Source organism: Rhea pennata, chromosome 3 (assembly GCF_028389875.1).
Source record: "Rhea pennata isolate bPtePen1 chromosome 3, bPtePen1.pri, whole genome shotgun sequence".
In the NCBI taxonomy this organism is placed as follows: Eukaryota; Metazoa; Chordata; class Aves; order Rheiformes; family Rheidae; genus Rhea; species Rhea pennata.
In genome coordinates, this window is record NC_084665.1 from 117,755,023 (window position 1) to 117,769,515 (window position 14,493).

The 14,493-nt window shown below is 43.7% G+C and overlaps 1 protein-coding gene across 1 annotated transcript in view; it reads left to right on the plus strand.

Annotated features, from left to right (window-relative positions):
• Nucleotides 1–252: 252 nt before the first annotated feature.
• KCNS3 (potassium voltage-gated channel modifier subfamily S member 3) overlaps nt 253–14,493 on the plus strand; it is a 44,295-nt gene continuing 30,054 nt past the window's right edge. The window contains exon 1 of the mRNA XM_062573161.1: nt 253–429. The gene's annotated coding sequence lies outside the window, so the exon portion shown is untranslated. The remainder of the gene's footprint in view (nt 430–14,493) is intronic.

Here is a 14,493-nt window from a genome sequence, read left to right on the forward strand (position 1 = left end):
GAAAAGTTTGCAAAAGGAATAAAAAAAAATTCTTTACATCAAACTTTTCAGCGAAAGAATAATCCTCCACATTCCTCCTTGGCAATTTTCATGACGATACAATCAGAAGTGCCAAAATATTCCATTCCCAAGGGGCCGCGTGACTGCAATTTTGTAATGGGAGGGAGCCAAACTTCCCGCTTCCCCCCGCCTTCGGTTGATGTATGAGGATACAGACAACTGCTCTGGGGCGTAACACTGAGCAGAAATTGCGTCGCTCCGTCGGCGAGGGGGCACCCGCCGCATTTCACCCCACGCGGGCTGCTCACGACGCCGTGTGTTTGCTACTTCAGCAAACCGGCAGTAGTGAATCAGGAGCAGATCAGTCCCCTCGGTACTGTCACGACCCGTGTGGTACTTGGCACCGGCGCCAGGAACCGCAGCAGGAAGGTAAAAGCCGAGCGGCGGGAGCCGCCGCCGCCGCGGGAGCCCCGCACCGCGCCGCGGGAGCCGCCGCCGCGGCACCGGCAGCCTTTCTGCCCCCTCCGGCCGCTCCCCTGGGGGCTGCCTCGGCCTCCCGGTCGCACCGGGGACGGGGAACTCCCGGTAGGCAGCTAGGGGCTGGGAGAGCTCGGGTCAGCTCGGCAGCCTGCCCGGGGATGGTGTCCGGCGCGGAGCGGGACCCGCGGGCGCGGAGCGGGATCCCCGAGGAAGGAGCGGGATCCCCGAGGAAGCAGCAGGATCCCCGAGGAAAGAGCAGGAGCCCCTGGGCGCGCAGCGGGACCCCCGGGCGCAGAGCGGGAGCCCTCAGGGGTGGTGCGGGACCCCTGGGCACGGAGCGGGCCCCGTCGGGGACGGAGCGGGACCCCCTGGACGCGGAGCGAGATCGCCGGAGCGATGTGCGGGAACCCTCCGGGACGGCTGCAGCGTGGCCAGGGGCGGAGGCGGCGGCGGCGCCGCCGGGGAGGTGGCGGCGCCGGGACGGGAGCGCGGAGCGGCGGAGCGGCGAGCGCGGAGCCGGGGCGGCGGTGCCGGGCGGCCGGGGTGGGGACCGGCCTGCGCCCGCCCCTCCCGCCTCGCCCTGCGCGCCGCGCCGCGCCCGCGGTGCCTGGCGCAGGCGGGCGGCGCCGGGCTCTAGGTAGGCAGCGCCGCCGGCGCGGAGCGGCGCGGGGTCCCGGCCGCGCGGCGCGCCCCCTGCGCGCTGCCCCCGTGCGCAGGGGCGGGCGGGCGCGCAGGGGCGGCTGCGCGGCCGCGGTGGGGCGCGGCGATGCGCGGCGCCGCCGCCTCCGCTCGGTCCCGCTTGCGGCCGTGTGCGCCGAGCCGGGCGCGTGTCGGGCCGAGGGGCGCCCGTCGGGCCGGGGGGCGCCCCGCGGAGGGGCCGCGGCCGGGGCCGCTCTGTGCAGCGGCCTGCGCGGAGCGGATCAGGCGAGGTGCCCGTGAGTGGACGGCGGGGCCCTGCCGTGCCTCTTAGAAACAGGCTTAGGTCAGAAGTAAACTAGGTTTAAGCAGCCGCCGATCGCTGCAGTGGCCGGAATAGCTAAGGAATTGTGAGAAAAGTCTCCTCTCTCTGCGTGGCAGATTTAAAGCAGACTTGCTAAGTTGGAGACAGTTTCCCTTATTTTAGATCAAGGTGGATTTTAAAGGGTTTTTCTCTTTCTATAATAAAAACTTCTCTTACGTGCTCTGTAAGACTGTGAAAATCCTCAGTAGTCATTTTCTGGATTTTCTTGCAGTCTAAAACAGTCCTATGTCAATATTATTTCTCTTAGCCTTATGCAGAGCACAACTGCTGGTTATTCTGGGAGCGAACTCGGAAGCAGAGTATCTGCTGGGGAAGATGCACCTCAAGATCAGAGCAGCAGCAGTATATTGATTCCATTAGCAGAATTTACAGATCTACCAACAGATCCCTTTTAACACAGTCTCTTTCCCAGAATTAAAGTTCCCATCAGAGCATCTGTCGCTAGTCTAGGCCAATAGATGGCATAAGTTATTCAGACTAACCTCCTAGGCGTGCAGAGACTACGCTGTACATGAGCCGGGATTTTGGGGGGCAGCGTGCATGTCACATTCCAGGTGTCTGATTTGTGATACCTTGAGAAGGTCCTGGGCTAGGAGGTGGTTATGGTTAAATCATCCCCAGTTTTGACAGGAAATGATCAGTGCGCGTATCCTAAACTCAGCAGGAAACTGAAGTGGCTTTTCAACATTGCTGGGTGCGTTTAATATCTGCTGCTGGGGGGAAGCTGCCTCTTGCAACAGTATGGAAACTAGTAATCATTTGTGAGGAAATGGGGCTTTTGTGTGTGTGTGTGTGTGTGTGTGAGTTGCATGCACTCCTCCTTTCCTTCTACTTTTCTAGATTTCATTGCTCAGAAAGGTAGTACTTCAGGGAGATGAAAGACAACTGGCTAATAAGGAAGAAGCTTCTTGGATTCTGTATCTAAACTTCTACTGAGACAGCACTGTAGATAGGTGAAATTGTGCATGTGGTTTGTATGTAGGTAGCTAAATAATGAACAAAGAACTTTAACTGACAGTAATCATACCTGGCTTGTATATGGTGCTTGTTACCTGGAGATTTCAAAGCATTTATTTTTTTTAATAAATAGATGCAGTGTCATTATTTCCATTTTTTGTTTTGTAGAAATGGGAAGAATGGCAAAGGTCCAGAAAGAGCATCCTTTCCTAAGTTCCAGTACTGCTTTTTCTGTTAGACCTTCTTTATACGGACTGAAAAGGCTTGTTTAAGTTGATCTTAAAATAAGCAAAACTTATATGGGTTTATAGTAGAGGACATTAAAATTGTTTTCAAAGAGAAGCAAATGTTCCTTCTTTGAATGCCTGTATCTAAAAGTATATGTGGTGTTATCAGCCTCAGTTAGCACTAAGCCAACCCACAGAAATAGTAGCAGCCCTTCAACTTCCTATATGTGAGTGTGGGCAATGGAAAAAGGATTAGAGGTTTTTGATTATATTGATGCAAATGCTGGCACAATCCCTAGAGTTATTTCAGAGACAAACACAGTCAGACACTTTCCTAAAATATTCTTTGTACACACAGAGAGGTCCTAAAAGAGAATCATTTGTTTTCTCACCCTTTCTGGAACTTAGCAGATTTCCCGAGGCAAGAAGACTAAAACCACCTCAAACCTTAACAGATGGTAGATCAGGATTAAGTCACCACTATCACCTTTATTGTGAAATTACAGCTAAAGGCAAAGTAAGGTCAACCATTAATACTCAATGCCAAGACAATGGGCTAGTTTCAGCCTCTGCATAAAATGGTTGAGTGGTGATGGAGCTGGACTGCAAGAGGCCCCTTAGGCTACCTAGCAGGAGAAGAGGTTCAGCCAGGTGCTTCTGCCCAAGGCACTGGACTGAGCTCCCCAGTGAAGCTAGCCTTGGATGTGTCTCCTGCTTCCTTCCGTGGCTGACCTTCACTGCCGTCACCGCTCCAGTGGTTGGATGTTGTTTGCATCCCTCCTCTTGAGTGAGCTGAGCCTCACATATTTGGGCAGTCTCAGGTAAAAATAAGTGTGGGTTAGCAAGGAGCATATGTGAAATGCAAGTGTTTTGTGGCATCTGGCTCAACCAGGGTCTGAGTGAGAAGCAAACTATAGCCTGCTGGCCAATACCTTTCCTAACAGTCTGGCCTTTCTGTTGGTTACTTTAAAGATGATCTTGGCCACACTCATGTGTTGCCTTTTCTCCTCTGGAATCCTGCTCGATTAAGTCTGTTTGTTTGATGTATGCATCCTGACCAAGGCCTCTTGGTTTCAAGAACTTGTTTACTTCCTACTGCGGCATGTACATTAAAAAGACCTGCCCAAGGCTAATGACCAGAAACAAGGTTCGAGTCTCTAAACTTGCATCATTCCCTTCTTTGCAAATTTTCAGTTATGGGATGCCTGCCAAGGACACATAATAAAACAGAGCTTATGAATAAATGAAATGTATTCCACTAACCCGTGGATATTTTCTTCTTATATTGCCTTTACCCCATCTCTTTGTTTATCTTTCTTGCTCTCCATCCATTTTTTCTGTTTAGCTTACCCTTTGTCAGGAGGCAGGAAAACAAATTTTCTAGAATTTGTTTTTTTGCTTTTTAATTTATGGGATCATCTTACTTTTTCCTGTGCTGCTTCTTTCCAAGGTGAGAAAAAAACACCCTCAGAAACCAGACAAGCCATTGCCTGATTGCCTGATTGCCATTGTTTAGTTCTGTGTAGAGGACCAAGTGCACGGCTGATAGAAACTGTCTCTAACCTGTTAAATTCAATGGTTCTGCACTAGTTAATGCCAGGTGAATATCTGCTCCAAGGATGCTCCCAGTTTGCTTCTGTTCTTTACCATTTATTCTTTGCTATGTTGCATTTCCTTCTGATCCCTTTTATTTTTCCATATTCTACTGATATTTCTTCCCTTTATACTCTACTTTCCATTGTATTTGCATCTGTTCTAGTCTATATCTTTTCTTTCTCACCTTTTCAGAGAAGGAAGATTCTGTATGTGACAGTTGTTTGTAATAGTCTGGTTTTGTTTTGTTTTCTGTTCTGTTGTGGAAGAGAGGACTTTATATATCTTGCTTGGAAAGGAAGATGATGTTGATCCGTAGTTTCTGAAGGAGTTCATTCCAGATTTATGATCTTGTTTTAAAGTGGAATTTGTCTTCTGCAAGGAAGAGCTTTATTCCTTCTGTTCCCATTGTGACCGTAATTCTTATTCTGGAGCTTTCTGTTTACTCTGGATCCAGACCATTTGCAGTGTTACAGATAAAGCCTGAGACACTGGACTTGATGCATTATTCTGCAAGGAGCTGTAGTAAGTCTAGAGTAAGCATGGTGTGACTAAATTGTTGGTAACATTGGTGTGAAGGATGGTAGAAAGCATCTATCATTTTTGTGCCTCTAGGTCAAGATTTGGTAAAGTAGGACTTGTTTTTTCCTTTGCTTTTGCTCTCCTATGTTCTGCTGTGCACTCTGCTGTGGATTCTTCTTTCCAGCATTATGCTTCCCTTTTGTTTTCTATAGCTTCTCTGTTTCCCTAACTGATTTCTATCCTGCTATGTATTCTCAATGTCCTCAACCTTTGCTATAATTTTCTGTTCTCCAGCCCTTTATCCACAGGTAAGGATAAGCCACAAGGCTTTCCCACTTACCTGCTCCCTCTTCACCCTGCACTGCCTTATCCTACTTAAAATTTTGCCTTCCTGTCCCTGGAAGTATACTGTAGGTCTGTTGCCATCTCTTCCAGGTAGATTTATATCTTAAAGATTGAACTTGGACAGAGAGAGCTGCCTGGCCTCTGGATCCAGCAGGAATTATAGAACTGATGATGGCAATCAGGCAGCGTTACATACCTTTTGCCTCTGGCATGTCCACTCTCGTGCCCTGCGAAGGGTTGTGCTGGCGAGGCATGAGTGCATGCGCTCTGCTGGAGCTGTGTGCGCTCTGTCCTAGGACAGCTGGAGTGTCATAGGGGGAAAAACTAATAAATTGACTTCTCCTTTCTTTCCCTTTTTTGGGAATGTTTTTGTCTTACTAGGCTTTCAGTAAAAACCTATGAAGGGCACATGGACAAAGCAGTGCATAGCTGGTTTAGTGAGGACAGGTTATCTATTATCTGACCCAGAGAGAAATTTACTTCTTTTTTTCTTCCTCTTTGGTACATTTCTCTTCTTTTTTCATCTACTCAAACAATTTAGATGCCAATTGATATCTTAAAAAATGTTTAATTCTTGTACATATTTATCATTCTAGTTCAATGTAATTCTAATGACAGTGTCAGAGCTCAGCCTGTGCAGAGGGTTGCTGGCCCCTTTCCTTTTTCACTTCTCAGATAAAAGAAAAACAAAGGCAGGGGCTTTATGGGTTTGGAAATGTGGAAGTAGAACATGGTGATCTGCAATGTGACCTTGAACAAGTCACTTCTCATGTCTCAGGTTCTGTTTCCAAAGTACAGAGCTGAAGGCATTTGCCTCATGTTAATGGCTTAGTTTTAAATTAAAATTAATAAAGTGCTAGGGGGCTGATGGACAAAGAGCGTCGTGTGTATAATAGGCTTGTAAAACTTTGTATTGGCAATTCACTGCCCCCATATAGGTAGCATCTTAAATGTCTTGGTGCTTTGTTGTTTTTCTCTGAGTCTAGCAATCTGATTGCTTCTGTTGAGGCAATAAGAAGCAAGTTACCTTTGGGAGACAGAAAACCAACTTGGGGAAATTCTTTGAACAGCTTTGATTTGCATGGAGGAGGTAAGAGATGTCCTGGATAGTTTGATAAAAACTGGAGGCATAGCTCTTCTGATGGCGTGATGGTTCTTCGCTTCCTCCATTCCTCAAGCTGGCAAGAGCTAATGCTACTTCTCATAGTATTAACTGCTGTGGAGACATCAGCTCAGAAACCTCCCTAATACTGGGAGAAAACACTGCACACAACAATGAGATTCTTGCTCTTGACTTTTCTAGGAGAAGAGTTGAATTAAAAAGTTTGTAAGATATAATGGTAAAAGTGCAGTATACGATTATTGTCATCAGTATGTTTAAGGGGGGGAAATTGGATCTATCCCAAAGAAGAATTCTTTTTATTGAAGGTTTTATTATATCTTTTTTCTCTCCTTTTTTTTTTAATTAAAATTCTTCAGTTATCTGAATCACTTTAACTGCTGATTTAACTGGATTACAATTCCAAAGCTGCTTTGTAATTTTATAAACTTTGTTTATTGCCAGTTGAAAGAAGAAGAACAAACAGGGCCGTAAGTTAGGTTTTGATTTTGAAAATAAACAAGTCATTGCTGCAGCACATTTTTAAGTCGGTCTTCCATGTTTTAGCTCCAGCTGGTGACGAGCACTGAATGATGATTCCAGCTTAATATTTTTGTGGCAGGTATCTTTTCCCTGAATAAACTGGACACAGAAGGATTCTACTCTGTATATTTTTCTTAAGCTTAGAAGCTCTGTATGCCTCCCTGTCCTTAAGATAAGCAGTGTTTGCACTGGAAAGGACAGTCGACATGGATCAATGCTGCTGGTTGTAATTTACCCAAGAAACTGGTAAAAAATTGAGCTAAGTGTATAGTGTGGGTCCTTGCTGGTATTTTAGCTCAGTGACCAGTAGTACGGAAACACCAGTGGTATTTATAGCCTCAACATTTTTTGTAAACTGTTCTTTTCAGGGAGTTGCGACTTGGTCTTATCGTTTTCTGTATACTGTGTGTTATGTCAGGCAAAGAGTTTTTCCTCCTTCAAATTTTGATTAATTTGTTAGGATGGTAGACTCTAAGCATGAAACTGAGGACAAGCAGCCCTTTGGGTCACACAGTTTATTTAGCATTCAAATGAGAAGTGTTGTAGGTCAATTTAAAACCTGTGAAGCTTAAAAATGAGGAGAGCTGAAACTCTAAACCCTTACTGCAAAGTGCTCATTCCTATTTGGGGTGCTCTGTCCAAGTTCTGTCCTTGAAGTCAGCTTTTCCAGGACTTTTTGCAAGTACTGGAGGCAGAGGATGTGTTTCTGTCTTCCTAAGCTGTCAGATGTCCTTGCAGCTGAGCAAAAGCTCTACTTCAAGGAAATACTTAGACATAAGTTTATTCCGAAAATACAAGAAGTCCCATGTAACTTTAAAGTGACTGGTTTTGTTTGTATGTCCAACTTGATCTGAAACTTTTGCATTGAATCCCAGTTGGCATCTCTGGCAGTTGCTGGCTATTGAGCTAAGACTTGGATCTTCAGAGGCATTCAGGCATTTGTCTCTTAGTAATAAATCTTAGTGATTTCAACTGGTATCAACTGTTTAAATATTCAGATGTAAAGACTGAACTTTAAATAACTTAAGGGCCTCTGGGGCTTGTGGGAAACTGCTGCACAAATAAAGCAAGAAGAAGCCTTTGCACCTCTTAGTTTCCTGCAGGCAGAATCGTTCTGCGGTGTCCTGCTGTGATGCACCCTTGGATGCTGGCTGCTCCCTTTGAAACTTGTAGCACTGCCTTCATTCTAGCATCATTTGTCTCTCTAAGGTTTTACTGAGGACACACTAAAACATTTCATTCAAATGTAGACCAAAAGAAATGTCATTTCAGGTGTTGTCTGCTTCCTCCCAGTGAATTCTAGGTGAACTCTGCAGGTTAAAGCCAAACTAGATTTGTTTGAAGTGGCATTCATTGATACTTTCCTTTAAATAGCTGCTTATAAAGGGAAACCAGAATCTTAAAACAAATATGTATTGTTCTTAAATTAGTTTCTTCAGATATACTGGGTGTACTTAACTAAAACTAACTCTGTCTTTGGAGTTATTCCTTTCTTTAATGCTAAGGAGAGTCTCTGAAATCTATGCTTAATCAAGCCTCAAACTGAGGCTTGGAAAGTATTGATCTCATTAAGGATTGTGTGCTCTCATCCTCATGAATATAGGTGCTGAGGTACGAACATAACTGTGCTCAACGCCAAATAAACTTAACTTAGAAACTGGTAAAACAATTTTCTGCTTTTGGTGGGTGGGTTTTCTCCTTCTAGTGGTCAGGTTTTCAGATCTCTGTCTGGATCTGTCTGTATAAACTGCTTCCACATCATGGAGTCCCTCCGAAATTCTTGGGGCTTTTTGTGGAAGTTTATAATCTGTATAGCTGAAGTTCAGTCTGGACAAAAACCTGGGAAAACCCTAGTCCTATTAAAGTCTTCAGCAATACATCTGCCAGTTTTGTGGGATTAGGATTTTACCCAGCCATCTATGGATCAAAGATTGCCCTCATATTTCTGCTGTGAACATTTCGCAGAAATGTAGAATGGTTGAGGTTGGAAGGGATCTTTAGAGGTCCTCTTGTCCAGCCCCCACCCTGTTCAAGCAGGATCACCTAGAGTAGGTTGCCCAGTACCACATCCAGATGGCTTTTGAATATCTCTAAGGATGGAGACTCTGCAGCTTCTCTGGGCAGCCTGCTCCAGTGCTCTATAATCCTCACAGTGAAGAAGTTTTTCCTTATGTTCAGATGGATTTTCTGTGTTTCAGTTTGTGCCTGTTGCCTCTTGTCCTGCCACTGGTCACCATGGAGAAGAGTCTGGCCCCTACTGAGGTGGGAAAAGGAAGAAAGGGAAAGGCTGTTTCTGGCTTCTGAAATTCCTTCTAATTTTTAGTTTGGTTTGCTTTTATGCTGTATCCCAAACTTTATGTCACTGAAGGCAATAGTCAAAGTTACCTCTCAGTAACTTCAAAGGATTAGACATTGAGTCCTGGGTCAAGTAAGTAGGTATATTATTATAGACTGTGCAAATACCTGTTTAATATTACCCAAATCCAGCCCATTCACCTCACAAGTTATGCCAATGTGCAGTATTATTCTAAATCCAGGTGTTAGTAGCTACTCAACACTTCCTAAAAAGATGATGGATAATAATACTGATAGATGCTGAGATAAATCACACTGATAAGACTTAAGTTTATTTGGTGAAAAACTTACTTGCTAGCTGTTCCTTTTGCACTTACATACAAGGATAATGCCTCAGCTATTTCTATGAATATTTAATTGAACACTGGTGCAGTGATGCAATTTTAAATCCTATGCTGTCATGTACTTGCTTCATACGTTTTCTGGCAAATGTAATTTTTTGCTAAGTGCTTTGTGGGGCCAGCCAAGTACTCAGGGAAGTACTAGCCAAAGTATGCAGGGAACACACCTCTAGTTTGTAAGAAAGGGGATAGGTAATAAATACCTTGGAGGAATATGTTCAAAAGGATCCCAAAGCCCCAAGAATGGGCTGACAGTAATCTCTCAAACTTCAACAACAACAAAAAAAATGCAATATCCTCCATCTGGGTTGCAATAACCCCTGCAGTAGTACAGGCTAGAAAGCTGGACTGTACAGAAGGCAGCTCTGCAGAGGACACTGGCATCCTGGTAGGCGTCATGGTGAACATGAATCAGCAATGTGCCCTTGCAAAAAAGGCCACGACAACCTGGGCTGTGTGAGAAAAATGGTAGCCAGCGGGTCCAGGGAAGTGATTGTTCCCCTTCTCCTAGTACCGCTGGGGGACTGTGTCCAGTTCTGGGCTCCTCACTGGACATACTGGAGTGCATCCGGTGAAGGACTGTCAAAATGGTCAGGGAGCTGGAGCACACAGTGTGCAGCAAGAGGCTGACAGAGATGCATTTATTCAGCCCAGAAAAGATAAGGTTCCGAGGATATCTTCTGTCTACAACTGCGTTAGGGTTGGATATAGAGAAGACAGAGCCTAACTCTTCTCAGAGATACACAGTGCGAAATGAGAGCCAATGGATCAACTGGGAACACAGGAAATTCTGATTAGGAAAAGCTTTTTCACTTTGAGAGCAGCCAAACACTGGCCCAGGTTGCCCAGAGAGTTTGGGCAAATTCCATCTTTGAACACATTCAAAATTTGGTTGACCCTGAGCAGCCTCCTCTACCTGGACCTTCTTTGAGCTGTAGGTTGGACAAAATGACCTCCAAAGGACCCTTTCAACACAAATTATTTTGTGATTCTACCTGGATAGTCAAGGAGAGGGGTGGAATAAAGTGATGTCTGGTATAGGAGTGGTGAGCCTCAAAATCTATGCTCCAAGAAACGTGAGGCTTCTAGAGGCTGAAGTATGGGTGAACTTGCACAGTTGCCTCACGTCTCCGGAGCCTGGCCTGCATCTCATGCTTCTGTAACACAGTTCTACAATCTCTCTCCCACTCTGAGATAGTACCCAATGGACATAGCTAGCTGGCTTCATCTGTAATGCTCCAGATCAGCTGCTTCAAATATTGGAAGACTGTATCCGACTCATTTTACTTCTAGAAGTTTTTACAGTTACAAATGCCCCTCTTGCAGATATCCTCTCCAGGTGTCTCCATATGGTATCCCTTAACTTGTGGCCTCATGTTGTGCATTCTCACATGTTGTGAAAATTGCTTGGATGCTTTGAAAATGATCTTCGGGTCTAAGCAGACTGCATGACTTCCATTAGTGAGAGCTACAGTCTATTTCAGAGGTGTCTGTAGGTCAAGAGAAAGTTTTTCCTTGAACAAGACAGCTTCTTATACAGAAACAAAAATGCTTGAAACACAAAAGGTTTTTACAGTTTTTCAGTTGAAGATTTCATCTAAAATATCCACAAAAACAATTGCTTGTGTTCTTGTTGCCTAAGAAAAACTTTGATTATTGCTGAGATTTATATACTTTCTTCAAAACATCTGGAAAAACAAACAAACAAACATGTAACTCTAGCTGCCCAAAATGCCAGATAAAATTAGATACATAGCAAAGGAAGAAACTGAATTGTTGAGGAGAATTTGGAGATACCCTGTTTCTACTGTCTATCGTCAGTGACTCCATTCCCAATCTGCTCGTTCAGTATGTGCACTCATGGACCTGAACTGTTGCGCAGGATGTTGAAGTACATGTTAGGAAAACAACTTTGTGGGGACAAGGATATTCAAGCACCGCACTGGATTCCACAACATCTCTGGACAATCTTTATCATGGGAGATTAAATAAACATCTGTTGAAATTTGTTTAGGAATAACTGATCCTGCATTGAAAAAAGGGAGGAATTGAATTATATGACTCTTCAACGTCCATTCCTGACCTAATTTTTTTTAGTTGCTAGTATTTAAAAACAGAAATTGTTTCATTTATTAATAAAAAAATAAAGTGACTGAGACACAGCCATGACAATATTATGTGGAGAGAAAAGAGAGTTCTGAAGCAGCTTATCCCAAAATCAAGGCTTTACAGGATAAAACTAACAAGGATTGGAAATTTATGGGCAGCCAATTCAGTGCCATCTGTGGCTAAATTGCCCTTTGGGGAATTTTGGTGCTGTGGCTAAGTGCTAGTGAAGGTGTGATTGCTAGCACAGGCAGAGCTGATTTCAGCTGTGTCATAACAGGTTTTTCTTCAAAAATGTGCTATTATATAGTCATAGGTTTTATGTTCAGAGGCATCTCTTCCCAGCATAGAGTAGAAAAGTACTGCTTTCTAGGGTGCATACATTTGTAAAGTGGGTACTGTGTCACCCAGTGAAATGGACTGTTGTGTTTAGTCTTTTGTATGCTTTAGAAATACAGCTTACTCTAAAATAAAACAAACGATTAGAAGAGAGAAGAGACGATCTAAGAGAAGAAATATTTGGCAATTCTGCAATGTCAGGAGTCATCTGTCCCATGAAGTGGAGGCCATTTCTTCAGACTCCAAAATGAGAAAGAATAATAATTAGCTAATTATCACTTGCAGTCAGGAAAGCTGAAATGAAATAATGAATAGAAATTTTTGATTATCTTCCTGACAGTGAGTTAAACCTTAACTTTAACTTTATAGTCCCCTTCTATAGGAAGTAAGAATCTTCTGAGTCTCACCGAAGCCCATGTACCTTTCCATAATATGGAAGAGTTTTAACAGTTCATTGCAGGTGTAATTTGCCTTTGTGCAAAGCCTTGTGAACCATTAATACTGCTGGAAAACTCAAGAGAGTCTTAAATGGTACATAAGCCTGTCAGTTAGGGAAAAATATCATGTCCAATTGTTCATCCCTTTCTGTTAGGTCTGGAGGGGGTGTAATGGTTGAATAAACTATGCAGTTTCTCACATCTGTCAACATATACCCTCTCAGTGCAGCTGCTAACTCATGAAACTGCACTGCACTGCGAATGTAGGAGCAGTACCTAGAGTTCTCACTCTAGCTAAATATCATGGCCTTTTTTATGAGAAAATATTTGAAGACATGAGCTCACATAGGCTCAATAACAGCCCCGCTGGGTTGTTTTGTTGGATATTAGCAATATCATGCATTATAAAAACTGCTCATCCTGCCACTCCGTTCAGTTAGAGACTATACTTTCTGTTTGTGTGGAGACTGCTGTAAATCACAGCGTTGGAGATGTCTGCTGTAGGGCTAGTCTGGCAGACTGCGTTTGACAGCTGGCTCTAGGCCCAAGGGCCTGGTCCTGTATCTCAGGGTGCACATACACTGTTTAGTATCCACTGGGAGCAGACTGTGAGTAGAGTACTCTCACATGGTGTGAGGGTCAGGGAATACGTGCTGCATTCATACATGTATAGCTGATCTGCTGTGCAACCTCAGGCGCACTGCTTTCCCTGTCTGGATATCTGCTTGTTTTAGTTGCTTAGGAATTAACTTTTCAAAGCCAAACTGCCTCTATTGCTAGAACAGAGCCGCAGTTGCACGAAGGGTCTCTATAGACTCCAGCATAATCAATGACCAAAATGAGAATTCAAGATTATTTTTAAGAAATATGCTGACATACCTTTATTCCATGCCACTTTGCCTTTATGGAAAGTGTCTGATGCTGGGATTATACATCAGAACTTCTTGACCACTACTGCTACTACAAATTACCACAATAAGCATAACAATATATATATATTTTTTCATTGTGCTTGTTGGAGAAGGAGTTGAACGTGAATAAAACAGGGCTCAGTGGAAAATGGGGTACAGAACATTAATATATGGAAAGAAATTGGAAACTGTCCTCATTGCGGAGATCCTTTGACCTACAGATTGCAATATTCACTTCAAATAGCACTTCTTGTTTTGAAATTGTGCTCTTGATAGAATCTAGGTGCTATTAAGATAATCTGTCAAACAAAGTTATTGTCAAAAAGTTAACCTGAAGAGAGAGAATATCTTTTCCCATGAAATTGTAGCAATGCTGTCCTGTTTGTAATAATGCCTTGGAGTTCTGCTCATCTTCCTAAACATTTCTGTGAAGTTCAGTAATTGGGACAATATAACTCAAGGAAATGCTTAATGTGTTCTGCTGCCTGGGGAAGCTGATAGGTGTCGTAACTGCAGCATTGTAACTATTACTTAATTAGTAGAGATTTACAGGGAGATTTTAAAGCAAACACATATTTTAATCTGTCAATTCCACTTAGTTAAGGTGGATAATGATCTTTTAATTTTATCTGAACAGAATACAAACTACAGTGCCACTGTGAACATTTCAGGATGCAAGCCTTGTTATAAAATGTGTTATCTCCAGGAATTAGGAATTTTTTTTTGTCATTCTGCAAGGTGATATCCTGACAATTAATTGGTTGGTATTGTATCTATAGATCTGCTGTTCAGAGAAGGCAATTCAGATCATAGACTGTGTGCCGAAGGAACCTTCTGTCATATCGATGCTACAGCTGACATTGCTTTGCCTTGCGCATTGCTTATAGCCACTCTCTAGGATGTACCTTATTCTTGCCAGCATCCTCATAAGGAAAATCAGCACAATTTTTCAGTGGGAAATTTTAACCTAGTTATAGCCATATGCAAGTTAGACGCCTTAGACACTAGTCATCTAGGCTGCTTCTCTCGTCAGTGCAGAGATGGACTTCTCAACAGGTGATTCACCGCTCCTGAGAATATATTCCTCAGTGGTATGCACTATGGACTAGAGGTGCTTATTTCTCTCTTTCTGCTTGTATCCTTTCAATGTGTGCTACAGAAGTTCCATTTCTGCATTCTTCAATTCCTTCCTTTTAAGGAGGATGTGATTTTTTTTA